We start from the raw sequence: 11,494 nt of genomic DNA on the forward strand, positions 1-11,494 counted from the left end.
CTGAATTCCCACCACCTTCCAGGCACACCACCTAGTGACCACACCATTAACACACAGGCCTCTGCGGGATGGTCTAGAATGAAACTACAAAGCCCCAGAACAAGACTACAAAGCCCAATAGATGCTCACTTCTCCCTGGCCCACGCCACCTGACCAAAGGTGTGGCCCACTTCCCCGGCTACAGCTCACACTGCAGCAGCACGCACTGATCTGGAAGCCCTCCCTCCCTCCACACAGCCTCCAAAGCATGGTAAGTATTTCATTCCAAGGGAGGTGCTATGCTCCTTCCTGAGACAGCTCTCCCAGACTTCCCCATTGTTGTTGGCTCCTCCCATAGGGCTGTTTCTCTTGAAGCTAGAACCACTGGTAGAAACTTCAGATTTTATTGATGGGTCATCTTTCCTCCAAAAGGCTTGGGATGTGGGGAGGGAGGAGGTTATGGGACATATTCAGGTGCAGCAGCAATTATTGTTTGTCTTGGGAGGTGTGTGTGTGTGTGTGTGTGTGTGTGTGTGTGTGTGTGTGTGTGTGTTACTTCTTCCTGACACTATGTATAGCTGTCCCTCTCACACACACAAACTCATGCCACTTTCTGAGCAAACTATTTCTAGATATTAGAGAAGTCAGAGCCTATGGTTACTACTACATTTTGTCACCAGTGGGATTTTTAAAACAGAAGAATCCTTCTGTCCAGTTAGCTACATTTTCTATATTGAAATGCATTCACATGATCTGCAGGTTAACCCTCTCAGGTGTAGCTCTGGGGGTAGCCACCATTTTCTCAGCGTTTACAGACATCACTTTTCTGGCTCAAAAGCAACCTCATCAGCCCAGGAGAGTCCCCAAGATGGGCTGAGCAGTCACTCTCTCATTCTCTCTCTCTCTCTCTCTCTCTCTCTCTCTCTCTCTCTCTCTCTCTCTCTCTTTCTCTCTCTCTCTCTCTTGCCCGTAGCAACCACCAGTTTTCTCTGTTTCTACAAATCTATTTTAACTTTTAAAAACTACCCTGGATATTTCATATAATTAGAATCCTATAATTTGTAATGTCTTGTGAATGTCTATTTCTTTTCACTTAGCACAGTGTCTTCATGGCCATCTATAGTGTAGCACTCATTAGAACTTCCTTCTTTTCGTGACCTACACATAGTTAACTTTATGAACACCCTCTGTTCCACTCATTTCTTTACTCGGTCATTTATTTGATGGAGGTTTGCATCGTTTTCATCTTTTGGTATTTTGCACAATGCTGCATTTGGAGAGGGGTTCTTTTTACATCTTTATTTTCACCTCCTTGGGGAATATAGCTTGAGTGGAGTGGAAAGGGCTGGTAAATCAGCTACACATAGCAGTCCTATATCCAACTCCCTGAGTAAGTACCACGTAATTCCCCACACCGCTGACATTCCTTTCCACTGGCAGCAGATGAGTGCTCAGTTTCCCTCTATGCCTGTCCATAGCGAACTAGTCTCCCTTCAATAACATTTGTTAGTATCTAACTTAATTTTTAATTGTTTTACGGTTACTATTATCCTGGCAAGTGGTTATGAAGCCCCTTTTTACCTCGGTATTTCCCATCTTAACTCCTCTGTTTTCTGGGCAGAGTTGTTTGTCATGGTTTACACACACATTTGCAAGATATTTGGGGAGTTCTGCACTCCAAGTAGATCGAGGGGAGGAATGAGGTGGCTGCTCATCAGAGAACACAAGAAACAGGCGCTATGAGTCTCCTACTGCTGCCATATCAGATTGTCACAAGCTTGGTGGCTCCAAACAACACTCTGCCGTCTTCAAGTTCTCTAGATTCGATGCTGAAGGTAGATCCACCAGGATAAAACTGGCATGTGGGCAGGGCTGCAAAGTGCATTTCCTCATCCATGCCAGCCTCCAGAAGCTTCCTGCTGTCTTGAACTAGCAGACACGGTCAGTCCTGAGCGCCTCCCAGCTCTGTCCCGTCTTCCCATAGCCTTTCTGACCACAGGAGAGGCATCTCCCTTATGATCCTGAGATTAGGTCGCAGCCGTTTGCATTAAGCCAGGACATTCCCACACCTACAGGTACGTCATTCAATCACATCTTCCAAGTTCCTTTGCCCTGTAAGGTGACATTCTGAGGTGGGGGGAGCATTACCAAGGAGTCAGACGTGGATGGCAGGGGTGTGGTTCTGCCTAATAATGCAGACAAGTAATGATCAAAGCAGCCAGCATTAGCTGAGAGGTCCCTACACGCCTGGAGCCTCTCTAAGCATTTCCCTAGATTTTTGCCCTTGTGATAGCCCTCTGAAATTGCAGCTCTTATTACTTTTATTCACAATGTGGAGAACACTGCAGTGCAAAGAAGTGAGAAAGCTTATATGAGGTCTCATGACTGAGAAAAAAAAAAGCAAGGATTTTAGGCCAGCAATAGACCACAGAAGCTTGTACAGTTAAAAGGGCTCTAATAATCTTGGAGAGCTCCATCTGAAGGGGAAAAAAAGAAAACGGTTCCTAATCAGGGTTCTTCCTTAAGACCTAAAGGGCCCTGCCAGTCCTTTAGGAATGGCTGCACACCCAAGGAAGGAGCTAGAGCTTTGGGACCAATACAGTATAGATCTGGAACATTCTCTAGAGGCCAGTTTGGCGTTTTGAGGTCAGTGGCTCAGTCACCACTCTGTTGGGCTACTGGAGGACGGTAGAGCCTTTAGGACATGTTCTAGTTAGATCACTGGGGCTAAGCGCTTGAAGTAAATATTAGAGCCAAAGTCCTCATCTTCTATTTGCTTCCCTGCTCCTTCAACCAAACACTTTTGCCATGATGCACTGCCCCAGCACAGGTTGGCAGAGCTGCAGAGCAATGGAACATGGCCGGAAACTTCCAAAACCATGGGCCAAAAACAGCCTTTCTTCTTCTTTTTTTTCCTTGTTAATTATCTCAGGTGTTTTTGTTATAGTATTGAAAAGGTGACTAACACAGCCAAGGTGGGATTTGGGTACCAACCAAGGAGTCAGCCGGGCACCTTTAAGCTTTGTCTGTCTGCGATGATGCTTGTAATTTTCTTTATAGATAGCCACTGAGGATGGTGTAATCTTGAAAAGACATGCTAAGTATTGAAACTTGTTCAGTAAGTTATTTGCTGGCCAATGTATCCATTCATTGAAAGTTAGAGAAGATGGGTACAGTCCCTTTCCCACAGAACTTGAGCTTCATAAAGCACACACACACACACAAAACAACTTTCTTTTTTGGTCAAGTTTTCAACAAACTGGCTATTTATAGTCTTTATCCCATTAGTAGTGAACACTTCCTTATTTAACTACAAAGACATTAATGTGTTTGATTATCGGGTGCCACCCCAGACTCTACTGTGAGCATCATTAATATGTATATTATTAATATATTCATCTCATTGCTTCTCTAAGGTCTGAACTGCCCTTTTTCTAAAACACATTCACTCTTGGAGGTCTGGAATAGAGGCTTGTGGGCCGCTGGGAGGCATATGCTTGATACCTACTTGATTAGCATAGCATCAGTGCTCAGAGAATGCCTGACTCCACCGGCACCTTGCCATAGGTTCCCTCACATACACATCATTTCTGGTCTGCTTAGCAGTTGTATCTAGGGTCGTATGTCCTGATTTTGAGTGCCTAAGCTCCTAGTCCAGGAACTACATCATCTTTTAAAGGCTAGCTCCCCTCTGTTTAAAATAACGCTATAACTTAAAGGGAACATATGGATGCGAGGAGCTGCTCTGATACAGGATGGTTTGTGTGGATGTGCTCAGCAGCATAGATCACCGTGGACTGCCCATTACAGCATGCCTTCAACAGACTGGTGGAGCCTTAAACAGATCTTAGACACTCCATTCCTAAGGAACAAGAGGGCAAACTAGCTCAAGGGACATCTACCCTGGATCCTAATCCTATCCCTGCCATTTCATACCCAGTAATGGATGAGGGTGAGGTATTTGCTGGCTGAGGGGGATGGGCTTTGTTTACCCTTAACTGAAGCTGGTCTGGCTCACTGTGCAGAGCCTGGGATCCTTAGGAGGATCCTTGGGGGTCAAATATGGACTCATGAACACAAATTCTAATAGCATTCAAAACCTTCATCTTTAGCCAGGTCAGCCGACCGTGGAACGAAATGCATGTTTCATACTGATAAAATGTAATTTGTACAGCTAGTAAAATATGTTCATTTGTATGCATGTAATAACTCATAAATAACCAAAGGAATCAACAGTTTATCAAATTTTCATCTGAGGTCAGCGAGTGACAAGGCTCTCCTGCTTTCCCAGGCCTGGGAGCTGAGAAGTCAGCCTGGTTCAGAGCTGACCCCATGATGAACTTCATTAACTCAGTACTTGCTATGCACCGGTCACTGCTGGGAAAGAGATGGGGGAGGAGGACGCTGCACAGTTTACATTTGCTGGCTCATGCCACTACTGCGTAGCTGCCTAGCTTACCCAGCGGTGGGATCTGCTCTTCCCTTAGGTCTGTCCATTTTGGAAGGAGTTATTGATCGGCAGGTCCGCTGAGCCCACCGCTTATCACAAATAAGGCACAATGCTAGTGGCAGGAGGGAAGGGATCATTTTGGAGTCAGGTTTGGTATTTTCTTCTTAAAACCAGAGGCCTTCTTTTGGGAAGACTTTTCTTTTTTTTTACTAACTTTACATCCCAGTCAGAGCCCCCTCCCTCCTCTCCTCCCAGTCCCACCTTCCCTCCCCAAGCCCCTCCCCTATTCCTCAGGAAAGGGGAGCCTCCCCATTCACTCACCTCAGCTTTATTGACCCATCAAGTCGCATCAGAAGTCTCCTTTGTAACTTACCCTCTGAAAGCAAAACACGTTACCTTATAATCGTCTCCACCCAAGCACTGGGCATCCTTGTGGGATTAGAAGGTCAATGGTGCACGCCTTTAATCCCCGCACTCAGGAGGCAGAGGTGGGCGGATCGCTGTGAGTTCGAGGCCAGCCTGGTCTACAGAGTGAGTCCAGGACAGCGAAGGCTAACACAGAGAAACCCTGTCTCGAAAAAACCAAAAAAAAAAAAAAAAGACTAAGCCCAGGCCAAGCCAGGTGGGAGCAGGTCGCAGCCCTCCTCCCAGCAACGTCAGTTCCTGTCTTAGAAGGGTCAGGCAGCATCAGTAGGCCCAGATTTGATCCACAGCCAGTGTTGGTGCCCTCTGACCCTCTCCACAGCCACCACAGGGCACTGGTTTGCGCCACATCCAGCCAACAGGCTGCTTCGGAGATCTGTTAGCTCTAATGAACAGATGGTGGCTGAGGCAGGCTGACTTGCTGGGGGCCCCAGGCCCTCTGAGCTCTCTGAACCTTATGATTGCTGGCAAAGAGAAACCTGGTACACATTTGGGAATGAGTGTCCGCTGTGCAGGAGGGTCACCTTCCAGGGCCCAAGGCTTGGGGCCCTGGCTAGCACCTTACCCCATCTTATCTTTTCTTGCTCTGACATCCCAGGTGAATGGCCCAGCTCCAAGAATCAGCAGGTTCTGCTAGATTCAGTTCCTAGGGCCAGAAAGATGGCTCGGTAAGTAAGCAAGCAGGCTGCTCTGAGTGTGACCCCTACGTGGTGGAAAAGAAGAACAGACTGCTGCAAATTGTCTTCTGAACTGCACATGCACCCCAAAACACACACACACACACTCTCACGCGCAATTGATTCAATTCCTGGAGACATGTTAGGTCAGGGATTGAGTGGAGTGGGGAAATCTTCACAGTGGCTACCCAAGTTTGCCAATAATGTTTGCTAAGAAACTTCAGTGCTCGTTCTTAGGGTCTGGCTCCCCTCTGCTTTTGCTGGGACCGGGTAGAGGTGGCAGCTTTAGGTGCAATGGTGAAAAACCTTGCCATGGGGCCTGGTGAGTCCCCTACCTCCACCTACCACTGCTACTCAACCCCAACCTCCCCCAGATCCTGGGATCCTCCTGATTGGAGGATCAGATGCTCCTGTGGGAAACTCCACAAACTCTGATAACAGGTTTGCAAGTTTTTCTGGATAAGTAGGTATGCACGGTATATGTAAATGTATATCTACATTTTAGCATGTGTGGGCATGTGTGTGTAGGTAGAGGTATGTGTACATGTGTGTACATGTGTGTGAATAAGTGTGTGTGAGTGTGTCTGTATGTGTGTGCACACACATGTGTAGTTATGTGTGTGCGTATGTGTGGTTGTTTATGTGCATTGTATGTGGTTGTGTGTGCATGTGTGTGTGTGTGTGTGTGTGCATGTGTGTGCGCGTGTGTGTGTTTGTATGCATGCTCAAGTGGCATCCAGGGGTTGTTGGGTTTTTTCAGTCAGTTCTTCACTTTACTTACTGAGGAAGGGTCTCTTGATGAGCCCAAAGCTCACTGACGCCAGCTCATCTCCACAGCCAATGTCTCCCAGGTGTCTCCTGAGTGCTGGGACAATGAGCAGAAATACAGCTTTCACGTGAGTGGTGGGGATCTGAGCCTTTGTCTTCACGTTTGCTTGCTGTGGTGGTTTGAATGAGAATGGCTCCTACAGGTTCATATAGCTGGATGCTTGGTTCGCAGATAGTGGAACTGTTTTGGAAGGATCGGGGGTGTGGCCTTGTTGAAGGAAGCTTGTCACCGAGGTTTCAAAAGTCTCTTCTATTCCCAGTTGGCTCTAGTTCTCTCTGCCTTGTACTTGTGGATCGGTTGTGAGCTCTCAGCTACAGGAACCAGGCCTGCCTGCTGCCGCCATGTTCCCCCCCCCCCCACATGATGATCATGGACTCACCATTTAGGACCATGGCCCTTCCTTTTATAAGTTGCCTTGGTCATGGTGCCTCTTCACAGCAATAGAAAAGTAAATAAGCCACGGGGTAAATGATTTATCCACTGAGCCATCGCCTCAGTCCCACATTTACATTGAAAGACACCAAGGGAGGAGGTAACTGGCCCCACCCATCCCTATGCATCATACTCCAGTCTCCAAAAATAGGCCATGGAGAAATTATTTACAGATAGCGCCTCAGCGGCTCAGCCTCTGTGCATGGGGAAGCAACTAGTTCTTACGCAGTGTTTGCAGAGCCCAGAGTTAGTCCTGAGTCTGCTCTTTCTCTGAGAAGAAAGCCGGGGCTCAGTCCCAGACCTGAACTGCAGGGTCACGGGAAAGCTTTGAGGACTAGGGCCCTATGGACCATCTTTGCCTGCCTACCCAGACATCCCTCTTGACCACGCCTCTGAGGGGGCGTAGGCTACTACTTCACCTTCCACTTTCCACACCAGCCTTTCCTGGTGACCCTGCTCCTTCCTCTGCTGGCTACAGAGTTGAGAGGGATCAGCCTGAGGGATGCTTGGGGGCAGAGAGGCCCTGGCAGCAAAGGAAGTCAAGAACAGTTAGGACTTAATGGTGATGCTTTGTAAACAGTACCCTCCCAACGCCAGCCTCCCATGTCCAGGTGTGGAACTGAGAAGATCACCAGAGACGAACCTCCAAGGAGGAATCACCTGAGCTAAATCAGAACCTGGTCCTTCCTCTCACTCCTTCCACCCACATCACCTCCATCACAGCGTGCTCTTTGGATGATTGACTTGGACTAGAGACAATGACGTTGACCCTGGAGGGCAGCTGGGAAGCCCTGAGAACCCTGTCAGAGCTGACTATGTACCTCACACACACCAACCTCTCCTTTATTCTGCAGAAGCCGAGTCACCCACCTTGTGTGCACTGTGCACTGGGCCCTCATCATCCCGCATGTTATAGGCACGGCAGGGCAGTTTCCTAACCCTGTATTCCCGGGGTTGGGAGCAGGGCAGACAGGAGCTGGAGTGCTGCTGAGCAGAAGGGGCAGCCAGTGCCTCTCCCGCTGGCAGCAGAGGCCAGAGAGCCGGGCTTCCTTAGGGCGCTTCTGATGGTTTGTTTTCCGCAGGTTTCCTCCCTCTGTCAGCCACTCTCTTTGTTAAAGAGAGTTATGTGCTGTGCAGAATTTATTGGCTCTATCTAGAATCTATTTTCTCCAAAGGCACTGTTGCAGACATCTCCTCTCCTATGCTATCCTGGAGTGTAAAGAGATCTGAAATGGATAAGAAATGGAAGAAATTTAAGACCTAAGAGAGAAGGGAGCCAGATGGTATAGGCCAGGCTGGCTCTGGGAGCAGCTCCATGGCAGAGAAGAGGGTTGCTTAAATCAATTTTCCTCTCAGCCCTGCAGAGGACCTGAGTGAGGATCTATTCTGGGTTTGAACAAAGAATCTCCTCTCTCTTTAGATAACAGGTTCAGCCCTTTCAGGGAAAATCCAAGCCATGTTACACTCACAGGACATGTGTTAGGGTTCTGGGATCCCACTCTGGGGAAACTGTGTGGCCCTGGATATGTGAACACGAACACTCTGGTTTGCTTCATGCAGTTCCAAGTCTATTGGTTACATCTTGGCAAACATGCTCGTGTTGGTGGTCATGCCCCAAAGTCAATCCAAAATGACCCTCAGGTCTTCCACTTTCCACTCTTTACTGACACCGGACACTGCTCATGCGCCACAGCAATGGCCTCCTGTAGTACATTGTATAGCAGTGCCCTCCATTTCTTATATTCTTTCACTGCAGGGTCCTTGCCTGAAGGAGACACCTTCCATTGCTGCTGACTCAGAACTGGCCGTGTGGCTCAGTAGGTGGGTAGAGTTGGTGGCGATGCTGCAGGACAGAGTCAGTGCACGCTTTGTTTTCTCCCCTTGCCTGCTGCCCTGACCGTCTCTGTTCACGAGAACAGCTAGGCCCACCAGCCTATGTCCTCCCCTGAATGGAGGAGGACCAGCGTGCCCGCCCAGCAGACCTGCAGTGGCTAGAAACTACAAGGAGAACGGAAACTGAGCTGATAAGAGCTGCTGAGACCCTGAGGGCGTTGGCCATGGCGTTCTTCAGCCCAATTGGCTGACACATTTCTGAACCGGGCTCCTTCTCTTTACCTTGCCCTGCTCCCCCAACCCAATCTTAGAGGAGCTGCAGAATTCTCTCAAAAACAAATCAAATTTGCCCAGAATCTTTTGGACTTACATGCCGAAATTCAACCTAACATGGCCTCTGTGTCACTAGTCCCTCAGCCCAACCCTTGCTCAATGCTCTAGTAACTTTTTTTTTCTTCTGGAGACTCCAGTAGCCCAAATGCTTAGTTCCAGGTCTTTCCATGTGTTGTTTCCATTCACTGGGGCATGTTTTCAGCATTTTAGCTTGCTGGCTCCTTCTCACACTTCTGAATTCAGTTTACATTATCCTGCCTGGCCAGTTAAAATTAAGCACCCCCTGTTCTTATCATTAGTTATAATGTTCTATGCATGTGCAGCACTTACTGTCATGTATCTGTGCAGCGATTGTGTTTAGAACTGGTTTTCTGTCTCCATTGAGGTAGATAGTCCATGAATCTATGGCCACGCCTGCTTTCTTCACAGAGATTAAATTTAGCTCCTTGAACAGTGCCTGGCATGTACATATTGGATGAAGCAGTGAACACACACTTGCTTTGGCAGAATCGTGATTAAAGTGGTAGCGATAGGAACTCACATGAACATCCCACATGCCAGGGATGTTCTCAGAGTGGAAAGCATATTTAAGGAGGTACAAATCTGAGCTCAAGTAGCTCTAAAATAGCAGTTAAAACCTATTTCTGGGGAAGACATAAGGCTGGTTCCAAAATCAATCCAGAATTTGAAGTCACAACCAAGGAGAGGCTAGGCTTTGTATCAAAATCTCATGAATCCATCAATCTAACAGGGACATCAAGAGGCAGTCCCCCCTACTCCAGCTGCTCCCGTTTCATGACAAAAGACACATCCTTCCAAAGGGCTAGGGCCTAATCAGGTCCGAAATTCAAGGAGAATTTTTGAAATTATTTTTCTCATTATTTTCATTTCAACAGCAAAGTTTTCAACAGATTTAGAGCTCTTGGTAATCAAATGTCAATTTATTACAAGTTTTGATGATTGCTAAGCATAAAAGTCAAAATTCATTAGAAACTCATTTCCAGTTGGGAGGCATAAAGATTCTTTTCTGGGTTGACATTAGTGTTTGAGAGAGTCAGATGGCTTCAGAAGCAGCTGTTCCTACTTCCTGTGCCTTAAGATACAACCGCAGAGATGACCCACTCACATAGATACGTAGGTACGGAGGGAAGGCTTGCGGCTGTGTTGGAGACAGTACTCGATTCCTTAAACTCATTCCGATTTGTATCCCCAAACTAGCAAGTGGTCTGTCGTCACTAGTTATTTTTATTATTATCTGACATTTGATAACTCTATTACACTCTCCTTCATTTTTTTAAAGCAAAGAATTGAAATTCATCCAACTTGCATGGATGGGCTGGGCCATCGTTAGGTCACATCTTCTCATATGTCACACACACATATATACACATGCATATACACAACACAGACATACACAACATACATATACACATTCATACCTATACACAACACACACATACAAAACATACACATACACACATATTATACAGCACATGCATGCACATACATGCATACACATGTACAACACATACATATATGAACAACAAATGACTCTCATTTGTATATTTCACTCTAGGACACATGTTTAATACATTATGTACATACAGGATTTGAAAATTAAATTATTATTTATTTCACAAACTCTTTCCAATATACTATTTCTTTTTCAATTATTCGATAATGTCAGATGCTTTGGATATTGTAGTGCAAGTTTGGGGATCACATTTAGTTCAATCTTTAATGGGCAATGCCTGTCAGAGTCCCAATCCCAAAGCACAGACTTACCTTCATTATCCTGCAGCAACTGACAGGAGCTCTCAGCAGGATCTGGAAGAAGGAAAATGCATGGTTCTTTTTAAGACTCATGTTTTCCCATGTCTCCCTTTGCCTGGTTTCAGTTTTGTACATGCTAAGCAGTGCACAGCAGGATGTGGGATAGATGAAAGACACATGTGCTCCTTCCTTCAGTCACGTAGCAAGTAGGAGAAGGGAGAAGATAAAAGGAATATGGAAAAGAGAAATGGTCTTGTTTTCAAACTACCTCTACTCAGTTTCTAAAATGTACATGTGAAAATTGAGTATCTGGAAATCAATTCTCTCAAATATAAGCATGCCTCAAAGTCAAGTGTCCCAAGTGGTGTTGCATTTAATTTCGGGGTTTTTTTTGTTTTTTGTTTTTTTTTGTTTGTTTGTTTGTTTGTTTTTTTTGGTCTTTTTGTTCTGTTTTGTTTTGCTTTGCTTTGCTTTTGTTTTTTGTTTTTTGTTTTGCTAGAGATGGAACCCAGATCTTGTGGATACTAGGCAATTGCTTAACTACTGAGCTGTACTCCAGGAGCCCCAGATTTGAAGACCTAAGATTTCACAGGTAGTCATCTTTGCTTCAGAATGAACCAAAACTTTCTTCTAGGAAGGATCCAAAGACCTAGGAAGAGTGAAGGTGGTTAGAGGTTGCCCTCACCTATTCCACTTTGGACCTACCTTTTGTCTTACTGTGTTTAGGAAAATGCGATGTGGCCACAGGGGTGTGTGGGCTGCTGG

At 46.3% G+C, this 11,494-nt stretch overlaps 1 long non-coding RNA gene across 1 annotated transcript; it reads right to left on the minus strand.

The window, feature by feature from the left end:
* Positions 1–1,013: 1,013 nt before the first annotated feature.
* Positions 1,014–10,783, minus strand: LOC311589866. Its single transcript, XR_014776667.1, has 6 exons — positions 10,742–10,783; positions 7,661–8,016; positions 6,311–6,394; positions 5,418–5,555; positions 4,751–4,805; positions 1,014–2,165 (listed from the first exon to the last, which is right to left on the minus strand). It is a non-coding gene; the product is annotated as an uncharacterized lncRNA (long non-coding RNA).
* Positions 10,784–11,494: the final 711 nt, after the last annotated feature.

Source organism: Acomys minous, assembly GCF_964271855.1.
Source record: "Acomys minous genome assembly, chromosome: 19".
NCBI classification, from domain to species: domain Eukaryota; kingdom Metazoa; phylum Chordata; class Mammalia; order Rodentia; family Muridae; genus Acomys; species Acomys minous.